The sequence below is a fragment of the Ornithorhynchus anatinus genome, chromosome 12, assembly GCF_004115215.2.
Source record: "Ornithorhynchus anatinus isolate Pmale09 chromosome 12, mOrnAna1.pri.v4, whole genome shotgun sequence".
Lineage (NCBI taxonomy): Eukaryota > Metazoa > Chordata > Mammalia > Monotremata > Ornithorhynchidae > Ornithorhynchus > Ornithorhynchus anatinus.
Window position 1 is genome coordinate 53923014 of NC_041739.1, and position 13304 is coordinate 53936317.

The window sequence follows — 13304 nt, forward strand, 5'->3', positions numbered from 1 at the left end:
AATTATCAATTCAAGTATTTAATATTATTTTTAGAACCTTTTCCCATGATACTTAACTATCAGAGGACAGCAATGTTTTTGTGGGAAGAGTACATCTTTTGGCAGTTTATGTGAAAGTAAATGAGACCGATTTTAAAAATTGACTATTTTAGTATTTAATATTGGGATTAAAATTGAATGGGACTGAATATCTTGGATTGCATGATAATAGTACATTGAACATCCTATATGAAGGTGAAAGATTTTATCCCTTTTTTCAAGGATTTTGTTTTCAATCTGGAATTAGGTCCCAAATCAAATAGATTTTATAAGGTAGAAACGGATATCTCTGAACACATGTAACCATGTGAGTCACATTAATACTGATAATAATAGTGGTGTCTGTTAAGCACTGTACTAAGCATTGGAGTTGATACCAAATAATCAGGTCAGACACAGTCCCTGACTCACCTGGGGCTCACAGTTTCAGGAGGAGAGAGAACAGGTATTTAACCCCCATTCTATAGATGAGGAAATTGAAGTATACAGAAATTAAGTGACTTGCCCAAGGTCACCCAGCAGGCAAGTGACAGAGCTGGTATTAGTACCTAGGTTTTCTGACTCCCAGATCATTCTTTCTCCATGGTGCCAAGCTGCTTCTCAATAGGGAAGGTAATGTTCTCTCTACCATGTTAAAAAAAATGATGCTTCAAATGTTGAAATTTTTCTGTACTTGTATGACTTAAAAGATCAATGTGTGACTGATGCTCCCTTCCAGAATATAAATATATAGGAAGCTAGTCCTTTCTGCTAATAAACCCTTGAATTTGCATAACCCTTTTTTTCCTCCCAAATACTTTCACAAGATCCCCGTGGTTGGGTGAGGCATCCCCATTTTCAGGTAGGGAAACTGAGACCCAGAAAGGCTAAGTATCTTCCGTCCCTGAGGTCACACAGTGGGCAAGTGGCGGAGCTGGGGCTAAAACCCAGGTTCTCTGACCCTGGAACCATGTTCATTCCATCAGCCCACATTGCTTCCCTTACAATGATTGTCATCATGAGAGTCAGTTTCAGGGTACCTTTTCTATTATCCCTTTCCCCTCTTCAGGTGAGCACTGAGTCTTCCGTTAAATTGTAAATTCCTCTACGATAGTAGTATGATTTTTGCTTCCGTTGAATATTCCCAAGCACTTAGTGTAGTACTCTTCAAAATGGATGCTCAGTTAATGCCGGTGATCAATCAGTCAGTGGTATTTATTAAAGCTACTGAATCCTCTGGGCTGCTGCCAAATAGTACTGCCTCTTCAACAATGTATGCTCAATTTCTTGCACTGTCTAAATATAGATGTCCTTTATATGCGAAGATGCCACTGAGGGTGAAACTCCCCTTCGAGTGCTCATGTAACTAAAAGACCAGTGCAGGACCCACTGTCCTGGTGTCACCGAGGCTCACCAAGGCTGGCCAATGTTGTCTTGCCATTTGGGATGCTTGCCTACTTGTTTCGTGATCCTTATGGAGATTCTGTTCTAGCAGAGCCACTTCTTCGCTGATTGCGGGGTATCTGCAGCAACGAGCTCCCAGCCAATCGATCAATCAGTGTTATTATTGTTATTGTTACTAGTAGTATTTACTGGGTGCCTATTCCATACAGGGCACTGTACTGCCTGCTTGGGAGAGATCCCTTCCTTCAAAGAGCTTACAATCTAGTGAGGGAGTTGATCCCTGAAAATAAAGTACTGTTAAGAGGAGTGCTATAGAGTAGTGGGGGTACCCAAGTGCTTAATAATGATAATAATAATGATTACGGTATCTAAGTGCATACTATGTGCCACGCACTGTTCTAAGCACTGGGGTAGATACGAGGTCATCAGGTGGTCCCAAGTGGGGCTCGCAGTCTTTCTCCACATTTTACAGATTAGGTGACGGAGGCCCAGATAAGTTGAGTGGCTCGTCCAAGGTCACTCAGCAGACAAGTGGAGGAGCCGGGATTAGAGTCCAAGTCCTCTGGCTCCCAAGTCCATGCTCTTTCCACTAAGCCACACTGCTTCTAGGTGTCATGGAAGTGCTGAAGTGGCAGTTGGAGGGAGATAGAGTGGGGAGGTGAGAAATTAATCCAGGAAGGCTGCCTGGAGAAGGTGGGATTTCTGAATGGCTTTGAAGGTTAGAAGAGCAATGATCTGCTGGATGTGAAGGAGGATAGAGTTTAGGTGGGAGGGAAGATGAGGCCAAGAGGTCGGCGGTAGAGTGGTTAGAATGAGGCACAGTGATTAGATTGAGAGGGATGAAGCAAGCAAGCTGGGCTATGGTGGGAGATAATTAGGAGGGCGAGAGAGTTGAGTGAGTGCCTTAAAGCCAGCCATCAGGAGTTTCTCCTTGATGCAGAAAGGACTGGTAACCACAGGAGGTTTTTGAGGATTGGGGAGGTATGGGCAGGATGATATTTCAAGAAAAATGATCTGGGCAGCAGAGTAAAATATGAACTGGAGAGGAGAGAGATTAGAGGCAAGGAAGTGAATAAGGAAGCTGATGCACTACTTGGCTGGAATCGGGATATAGACTGTGAGCCCACTGTGGGACAAGGACTGGGTCCCACTGGGTCCTGCCAGACTACTTGTTTTGTTCTGTTTTGTTTTGTTTTGTTGTCTGTCTCCCCTGTTTAGATTGTGAACCCGTTACTGGGCAGCGATTGTCTCTATCTGTTGCCAAATTGTACATTCCAAGAGCTTAGTACAGTGCTTTGCACATAGTAAGCGCTCAATAAATAAGATTGAATGAATGAATGAATGAATATCTTGAATCTACCCCAGCACTTAATACAGTAGCTGATACAGAGTAAGCACTTAATAACCATAACAAAAGCCCTCATGGTAGAGCAACTGCTCTTAGTTGAGAACTGCAGATGGCATTGCATGATTGCTCTTTGTTCCCTTTAACTATAAGCTGTTTGTGGGCAGGGAGTGTCTGCTTATTGCTATATTGTACTCTCCCAACCGCTTAGCACAGAGCTGTGCACATAGTAAACTCTCAATAAATACAGTTGAATGAATGAATGAATGCCTGGACTAGTGTGGTGGGAGTTTGGATGGAGAGGTAGGGGTGGATTCTGGATTAAGCAATATTGTCCGACACTTTGTTATTGTGTGTAGTACTTTTATTTAAAGCCTTTGCTGGATTTATTTCTATAGAATCCAAGTCCTCGTTATTAGGGAAAGGAACTCTAACATCATCTGGTCTGGTTTGCTACCTCCAGACCAGTGAGTAAGTGAACCAGCAGGGGCAGATATCTAATTTGTTTTTCCACAAAGATCTTCAGGAATGGAGTTTTCACAACCTTCCTAGGTATCCCTTTTATACGAGCTTTGTTCTTGTTCTTCCAGGACTCCTTCCACACATTCGCCCCAGGTTTCTTTATAAATAGTGGAATTACATTCCTGCATCTTATTCAGATATCTATCAACCAAGGTATCAAAGTTTATGATACTCCTGTTTTAACGAACCATTATCAAACCAAACAATGTTCCACTCACATCTAACATCAGGTCCTGCTCTACAGGATTTACTCAAGCTTTCTGTCGGGACATCATCGATCAGAGAATTTTAGATTTAAAACCTTGAAAAAGTGGTAAACGTATTAAACCACAAAAACAGCCATTGATCTACTGCACAACCAGGAGATTTGGTGTGTATTTCCCCTTCTGAATAAGAAGAGATGAAAGTTAATTAGAGAGTTTATATAATGGAAAGAACATGCTGAAATCCTGGCATTGAGTTTACCCCAAAAGCCTGGAGTTTTTATTCACATCAATTTGATAGTATGAGCAAAAGCAGTGGAGAAATGTGCCTGAGACTTGGTCTTCCTACCTTTATTCAAATGAGTGAATTTACTACTTTCCATGTCTTAACAAGGGAAAAACTGAAAGTAATAGTTGGTGGTATGTATCTCACAATTACCCCAGTCATACCTTCCATAACTGAAAATGAGAACGGATAAGCAATTTGTTTTTCCATGTTCAGAAAATTTAAAAAAAAGACTGAAGTTTTAATGGCATGAAGATTGCGATAACAATCAACAAGAGCAAGTAAATTCAAAATGAAAGCTGAAATTCCTCTTTAAATCACATAACTGTGAATGAATAGAGAGGTGATTTTTTGGGTCAGGAATCCCCTGCACCATTTCAAAAATACCCAATTTCTCCTGGAACGCTTCCTATTAATCATCCACAGAGATTGTGGGAGAAACACACACACGGACTCATACACAGTGGCAGGAAGAGATTTCCACTCCATTTTTAAGAGTCCCTTGGACCCAGCACTTGGCAAAGGCCCTTCGGCCCCAGTGAGAAAGAAAGACTTTCAGAAAGGACAAGCCCTCCCAAGAAAGGGTTTTTGCTCATTCCTCTTAATGGGTTTCACCTTTTTTAACCTTAAGTTCTTAGAAACACCTTGTTGGTGGGGTATCTAAGCTAGTAAGGGGAAGCCTTGCAGAAAGCCTGATGTTTTGTGGAAATACGTTGAGCAACTCCTGAGCCACCCCTTGAAGTAACTCCACACGGATCTTCTTTCTTTCCTTGCAAAGATAAGTCCTACAAGCACAGTCCCGGGCTAAGGAGATCCAGGTTCTAATCCTGGCTCTGCCACTTGCCTGCTGTGTGACCCTAGCAAGTCACTTTGCTTCTTTTCTGCCTCGGTTTCCTCGCCTGTAAAATGGGGCATCAAATATCTTTTCTCCCTCTCTCTTATGCGGCAAGCCCCATGTAGGACAGAGAATGGGTCTTATCTGATTAACTTATCTCTGCCTGTGCTTAGCATAAACTAAACATTTAATAAATATTATTATTATTATCCCATTTCCCATGAAACTAGTCTATTTCCTTCAACTCTTTTGTGAATAGTAAAGAGGGTTGCTTTGCTGTCTTCCACCTGCTATGGCAGCATTAAGGTAGTCATCTTCTGAAGGTCACGTCACAGCCACGTGCTCACTAATTTCTCCAGACCATAAAGGGTTCAAGCGTCCATTTTAACTCCCGTCGTCTACTGTCTTTTCCTTCCGGGAGAGGGGAGGAAGGCAAGGGAGATGCAGCAATGAGGAAGATCTCTATCCTCTGCCTAGCCAACCAGGAGGGGTGAAGATTGCCCCATTCTCTACACATCAGAGATGCAGTATTGCCTTGTGGATAGAGCCCAGGCCTGGAAGTCAGAAGGACCGAGGTCATAATCCCGGCTTCACCACTTGTCTGCTGTGTGACCTGGTCAAGTAACTTCACTTCTCTGTGCCTCAGTTCCCTCATCTGTAAAATGGGGATTAAGACTGTGAACCCCATGTGGGACAGGGTCTGTGTCCAACCCGATTTGCTTATATCCACCCCAGTGCTTAGCAAAGTGCTTGGCACATAGTAAGCGCTTAACAAATGCCATTATCATCATTATCATCATCATTATTATCATGAGAAGCAGCGTGGCTAGTGGAAAGAGCCTGGGCTTCGGAGTCAGAGGTCATGGGTTCGACTCCCGGCTCTGCCACTTGTCAGTTGTGTGACTGTGGGCAAGTCACTTAACTTCTCTGTGCCTCAGTTCCCTCATCTGTAAAATGGGGATTAACTGTGAGCCTCACATGGGACAACCTGATTACCCTGTACCTACCCCAGCGCTTAGAACAGTGCTCTGCACATAGTAAGCGCTTAACAAATACCAACATCATCATCATCATCACGGTCCCATTGGAGCTCAGCAGTGAGTGGGGCACAACTCTGACCAAAGGGAAATGAGTGAGGTTCACCTCAAATGACCGCTTCCCCTAGGCAGAGTAGAGAGCAGGGCTGTAATGATAATGGTATTTGTATTTGTTGGTGTTCCAGAATTCCTGAGCTAGGCTCCACTTCACAAGGGCCTGGATGTTGGCAGAGTCACTTCCAGACCTCCCTAAGTGACCCTAGGCAATCACCAGACCCTTTCAGGTAGCCCCATAAATAAATGATGTGCTGGCAAAGCACCAATCCCTACTGGACTCACTTCAGAGAAAAACGTTGAGGAGCAGCGGGACCTAATAGAAAGAGCACAGGACTGGGAGTTAGGATGACTTAGTGGGTAAAGCATGAGTCTGAAAGTCGGAAGGTTATGGGTTCTAATCCCACTTCTGCCACTTGTCTGCTGTGTGACCTTGGGCAAGTCACTTCACTTCTCTGCGCCACGGTTAATTCATCTGTAAAATGGAGATCGAGACTGAGCCCCATGTGTACATAGAGAAGCAGCGTGGCTCAGTGGAAAGAGCACGGGCTTGGGAGTCAGAGGTCATGGGTTCGAATCCCCACTCCACCACTTGTCAGCTGTGTGACTTTGGGCAAGTCACTTAACTTCTTTTTGCCTCAGTTACCTCATCTGTAAAGTGGGGATTAAGGCTGTGAGCCCCTCACGGGACAACCTGATAACTTTGTAGCTATCTCAGCGCTTAGAACAGTGCTTGGCACATAATAAGCGCTTAACTAATGCCATCATTATCAATATTATTATTATTAGGAGCCCTGGGTTCTAACCCTGGCCCCACCACTTGTCTGCTGTGTGACTTTGGGCAAGTCATTTTACTTCTCTGGGCCTCACTTTCCTCATCTGTTAATGAAGATTAAATACCTGTTTGCCTTCTCCAGAGTCTGTGAACCCTGTGGGAGATGGGGACTATATCGAAACAGGTAAACAGGTATCTGTCTACCCTAGTGATTAGCCCAGGGCTTGGCACATAGTAAGCACTTGACTGCCCCAGTTGTTAGGTCCTCCGAGAGTTTTAGGGATTGTCCTGGTCCCGTTACAAGACGTGATTAAAACTCCGAAAGATACAGTCAGTAGTATCTATTGAGCACTTGTGCACTGAATACTGTAACAATAATTGCAATATTTAAGCACTTACTAGCTGCTATGCACTGTACTGTATTAAGCACTGGAGTTGGTACAAGATAATCATGTCACACATGGGGCTCACAGCCTAAGGAGGGAGGAGAACAGATATTGAATCCCCATTTAGCACATGAGGGAACTGAAGCACAGAGAAGTGAAGTGACTTGCCTAAGGTCACACAGCAGGCAAGTGGCAGAACTGGAATTAGAATCCAGGTCCTCTGACACCCAGGCTCATGCTCTTTCCAATAGGCTAACTGCTTCCCTAAGCAATGCTCCTCCAAGAGGCCTTCCCTGTCTTAAGTCCTCCTTTCCTCTTTTCCCACTCCCTTCTACATCACCCTAACTTGCTTCCTCTATTCATCTCCCCCCTCCCCAGCCCCACAGCAATTAATGTCCATATCTGTAATTGATTCATTTTAATGTCTCTCTCCTCCTCTAGACTGTAAGCTCATTGTGGTCAGGGAATGTGTCTGTTTATTGTATTGTACTCTCCCAAGCACTTAGTACAGTGCTCCGTACAAAGTAAACGCTTAATAAATACAATTGAGTGAATGAAAAAGCACTGTACTAAGCTCCTGGGAGAGTGTAGTAGACAGTGTCCCGTCTTTGAGGAATTTACAACCTTGCTAGGGAGTAAGCCATTGTACAGATAGGTCAAGTAAAGGAAGAAACAATGAGCAGTAAATATTAGAGTGGAAGAAATTATCCACTTCTGGCCACAGTTGGCTAAAAGCACGTTCAACAGGCAACCTAGACATAGTATAAAGGACAGTAAAGTCTAATGAAAGGCACATGGGTCTCAGAGTCAGGTGACTTGGTTCTCACTGGACCTTGATCTCGTCTCTCTCGCCGACAACTTCTCCTCCACGTTCTGCCCCTGGCCTGGAACACCCTCCCTCTTCATATCTGACAGACAATCACTCTCCCAACTTCCAAGGCTTATTAAAAGCACATATCCTCCAAGAGGCCGTTCCCGACTAAGCCTTCATTTCCTCTTCTCCCACTCCCTTCTGCGCTGCCCTAGCACTTTGATTTTCACCCTTTATTCAACATCCCTCAGCCCCATAGCAATTATGTATATATCCATAATTTATTCAGTGATATTATTGTCTGTCTCCCCTTCTAGACTGTAAGACCATTTGGGGCAGAAAATGTGTCTGTTATATTGTTCTGTGTACTCCCAAGGGCTTAATGCAATGTTCTGCACACAGTAAGTGCTCAATCAATACGATCAATTGATTGGTTTTGCCATTGGCCATCTCTTTCCCTCAGTATCCTCTTATGAAAAATGAGGGTAGTGATATCCCCATCTCTGTACCTCACTGGGATATTGGGAGTATGTGAGAAGAAAATGAGACAGTTGATGTGAAAAAAATTTTGGGAAAATGAAAGTTCTGTACAAATGCAAAGTGTTTAAAAATTTTAGACCCTGCCGTGTCACATCCCTTCACTGAAACGGCTCAGCCAGAGCTCCCTCATTAACATTGATCTTGTTAGACAAGCATTAGCTGACGAAGATTTAGGATCAATCAAAAGCCACTGACCTTCTCAAGTTAAGATACATCTCACCTCAGGCCACAAAATTTTTGAAGACAGACCTGGGAGTCAGTAAGACCTGGGTTTTAATCCCAGCTCTGCCACATATCTGCCTTGTGACCCTGGACAAGTCCCTTAACTTCTCTGTGCCTCAATTACCTCATCTTTAAAATGGGGATTAAGCCTGTGAACCCTGTGTGGGACAGGGACTGCATCCAACTTGATTAGCTTATATCTACCCCATTGCTTAGTACAGTGCCTGGCACATAATGGCGCTTGACAAATACCATTAAAAAAGAAAGAATATCACCTGTTAACAGATTTCAGAGATCGAGAGTATTCTCAGTGTCTGGCATACAAGGATTGGGCTGGACTGCTATTCATTGCTGTTCACTGACACTTAGAGCAAATAATGGGGGTGTTGGTCTCTGCACCCAAATCGTAAATTCTCGAAGATGGAGAACTCGTTTCTGTAAACTCTGCCTGAAAGGCAGCAAACTCAGGATGCATTTAGGGAAGAAAGATTTAGAGATAAGGCAGCAGCTACTTTCAGGTTCTGCCCTGACCCCTCCATTATCTAACCTTTTTGGCTAGAATGCCTGTTTATAGAAACTTATTTCCGTCAGTGACATCTCCTTTTTAGGAACTTTGCTCATATAAAGTGGCCAAACCAGCTAAAATTACAGAGATGCCACAGAGACCTAAAGTGTACTCAAATTGAGAGAAGCTCTCTTCCCCCAAGAATTGAATGTTCTCCTCTTCTTAGACTGTGAGGTAGGAACTGTGTCTGACTTGATTAACTTGTATCTACCCCAGCACTGAGAACAGTGCTTGACGCATAATAAGCGATTGACAATTATCATTAAAAAAAGGAAAGAAAGAGAGCGAGCACTCAACTTTTTGATTTTTGGAAGTGATGGTCCTCAGGAAAATGGCAACTTCTGTCAAAATTGGCAAGGAGCCTGGTCTGCAGCCTCTAAATGGCTGGCCTGCTGAGCTGGGAAATATCACTAGGATCCCCTCATTATTCACAAAGCTTGGTGCCATCCATCATCATTTCACACATGCGCCATTTGGGGAGTCTTGCCGTGTGAAACATCATGGCCCAGTGGAGAGAGCATAGGCTTAGGAGTCAGAAGGATCTGGGTTCTAATCCCGGCTTCACCACTTGTCACCATGGGCAAGTCATTTCACTTCTCTGTGTCTGTTACTTCATCTGTCAAATGGGGATCAAGACTGAGAGCCCCACATGGGGCAGGAACTGTGTTTAACCCGATTTGCTTGTATCCACCCCAGCGCTTAGTACAGTGCCTGGCACATAGTAAGCACTTAACAAATACCATTATTATATTTATTATTATTTATCTGTGCCTCAGTTCCCTCATCTGTAAAAAGAAGCAGCGTGGCTCAGTGGAAAGAACACGGGCTTTGGAGTCAGAGGCCATGAGTTCAAATCCCAGCTCTGCCACTTGTCAGCTGTGTGACTGTGGGCAAGTCACTTAACTGCTCTGTGCCTCAGTTACCTCATCTGTAAAATGGGGATTAAGACTGTGAGCCCCACATGGGACAACCTGATTCCCCTGTGTCTAACCCAGCACTTAGAACAGTGCTCTGCACATAGTAAGCGCTTAACAAATACCAACATTATTAAAAAGGGGATTAAGACTGTGAGCCCCATGTGGGACAGGGACTGTGTCCAACCTGTTTAGCTTGTATCTACCCCAGTGCTAGTACATGCCTGGTACATAGTAAGCGCTTAACAAATACCATAAAAAAGGGTATCGTGAGTTGATTCCCTAATGTGGCTCCCCATTATTATTAAGCCTTTTTCAGGCTTAGTCGGCATTCACTGGAATACCATAAACCAATGCTCACCCCCAAATAGAGGCTTCAACTCCCTTTGGCTACCAAGGGACTTTTGGGACTGAGTCATCAGTACAGGTCCATGAAACCATTGATTTCAAGCGGTTTTTGTGGTTCCTCTGGTTTTTCACCTACTTTATTGTATTTGGATCTGTTCAGTATGGCTAAAGTCATTCTGTCCAGATGATACCAGATGACAAATTCACACTGAACCTAGAGTTAAGCTCAAATAATTATAAGGTTGTACCTTATTCATGGAGGTTGACGGGAGAACATTTCTAATCATCATGGTGTTTTCAGGGCACATGAAAGAACAAATGAGGACTTTGCTCCCTGGGACAGAGAAACTAATTCACCTTGTGACCATAGGCAAGTTTCTGCTTCAGCCTCCGCAGCAAGAGGTTATCAAATATCGTTTTTGATGGTGACTGATAGTTGAGTCCATTGTTACTGATTTTGGTAATTTCTAGGAAATTCTTTGAATTCAGAGATAAATTGCCATTTAAGATGATTAATGAGTGAGTCCTTGGAAACTTTGCAAATATAGGGAGGCAGGGTGAATCCAATCAATCAATAGCATTTATTAGGTGCTTAGTATATGCAGAACACTATACTAAGCGCTTTGGAGAGTACAATATAACAGAGTTTAGGCACATTCCCTGCCCACAGTGATAGGTTCTTCTCCTATTTCTCTGATTGCTCATTTTCAGCCTCTTTAGTGGGCTCTTCCTCTGCTTTCTACCCCCTAACTGTGGAGGTCCCTCAAGGTTCAGTTCTGGATCCCCTTCTGGTACCCCTTCTATTCTCCATCTACACCCTCTCCCTTGTAGAACTCATTTGCTCACATGGCTTCAACTACCACCTCTATGTATAAGATACCTAAATCTACATCTCCAACCCTAACCTCTCTCCCTCTCTGCAGTCTCACATTTTCTTCTGCCTTCAAGACATCTCTATTTGGATGTCCTCCTAGCGCCCTAACCTTAACATACCCAAAAAAGAACTCCTTATCTTCCCACTCAAACGCTGACCTCCTCCTGACTTTCCCACCGCTTTAGACGGCACCACCAACCTACCTGTCTCTCAATCCTGTAACCTTGGCGTTATCCCTGACTCCTCTCTCTCATTCAACCCATCACTAAATCCTGTTGGTAGCACTTTACAGGATCGCTAAAATCTGCTTTTTCCTCTCCCTGCAAACAGCTACCCCATTAATAATAATGTTGGTATTTGTTAAGTGCTTACTATGTGCAGAGCACTGTTCTAAGCGCTGGGGTAGACAGGGGAATCAGGTTGTCCCACGTGGGACTCACAGTCTTAATCCCCATTTTACAGATGAGGTAACTGAGGCAATTAATCCAATCACTTATCCTATCCTGACTTGATTATTGTATTAGCCTCCTCACTGACCTCCCTGCCTCCTGTCTTTCCTGACTCCAGTCCATACCTGACTCTGCTGCCCAGATCATTTTTCTACAGAAATGTTCAGTCAATTTTTCCCCCACTCCTCAATTACCTCCAGCGATTGCCCACCCACCTCCACATCAAACCGATACTCCTCACCATTCACTTCAAAGTACTCAATCAACTTGTTCTCTCCTACCTCACCCTCACTGCTCTCCTACTACAACCCAGCCCACACACTTCACTCTAGTGCTAACCATCTCACTGTACCCCCATTTTGTCTGTCTCACCACTGACCTTTCACCCATGTCTGCCTCTGGCCTGGAGCATCCTCCCTTTTCATATCTGACAGACAATTTATCCCACCTCATCCAAGAGCTCTTCCCTGACTAAGCCCTCCTTTTCTCTTCTCCCACTCCCCTCCATGTCGCCCTGTCTTTCTCCCTGTATTCATCCCCACTCCTGGCCCCACAGCCCTTATGTATGTGTTTGTAATTTATTCTTTCATATTATTATCTGTCTCCCCCTCTAGACTGTAAGTTCGTTGTGAGTGGGAAATATATTCATTGTTGTATTGTCCTCTCCCAAGCGCTTAGTACAGTGCTTGACACACAGTAAGCACTCAATGAATATGATTGAATGAATGAATGGTCTGTTTCAGTTGGATAATAATTTGGACATCACCCTGCCTCGAAGGGATGTTGTGAAAAAGCATGTGCTTTGGAAAATAAGAGTCTACCACAACATTGAGAAATATTATTTTAGGATTAGGACTCTGTACTGTCAACTGAGAGCCTGACAGAATCATAAGGACATAAGAAAAATTTTAAGGTGATTAGGTGGCCCAAATTAGTCAGGGCAGTCCCCAAATCTTTGGATTTACCCCACCTCTAACTTTATGTTCTTTTTCTCCAAAACTTCTAACAGAAAAAAAGGGGTCAGGTCCATCTTTCTTATATCCCTCTCACTTCTCTATTTTCTTGTTCAAATGGCCTCTTTTCAACTTCCATTTAGCTATGTGATTGTCCCCTCTGGCTTGGCTGTCTGAGGCTCTAAAGCACTAAAGCTCTAAAGCACTGTATTGTCAAGCAGAAAACACAAAGGAGTTATCTGAATTAGGAAAACAGTAATAATAGTAGTATTGGTATTTAGTGTAATAATAATAATAATGATGGTATTTCTTAAGCACTTACTATGTGCCAAGCACTGTTCTAAGCGCTGGGAGAGATTCAAGATGATCAGGTTGTCCACATGGGGCTCACAGTCTTAATCCCCATTTTCCAGATGAGGTAACTGAGGCACAGAGAAGTTAAGTGACTTACCTAAAGTCACACAGCTGACAAGTGGCAGAACCAGGATTAGAACCTATGACCTTTGACTCCCAAGCTCAGGCTCTTCCCACTGAGCCTCACTGCTTCTCTTCCACAAGGGCTTAGTACAGTGTTTTTTCACACCATTAGCACTCAATAAATAGCATTGATTGATTAAGCACCTTCTGAGTAGCTTAGCCTAGAGGAAAGACCATAGGATTGAGGGTCTGGGGACCTGCCACTTCCTTTCTGTGTGACTCTGGGCAAGTCACTGTTCTGTGCCTCATTTTCCCCATCTGTAAAATGGCGATGAAACCTGTTCTC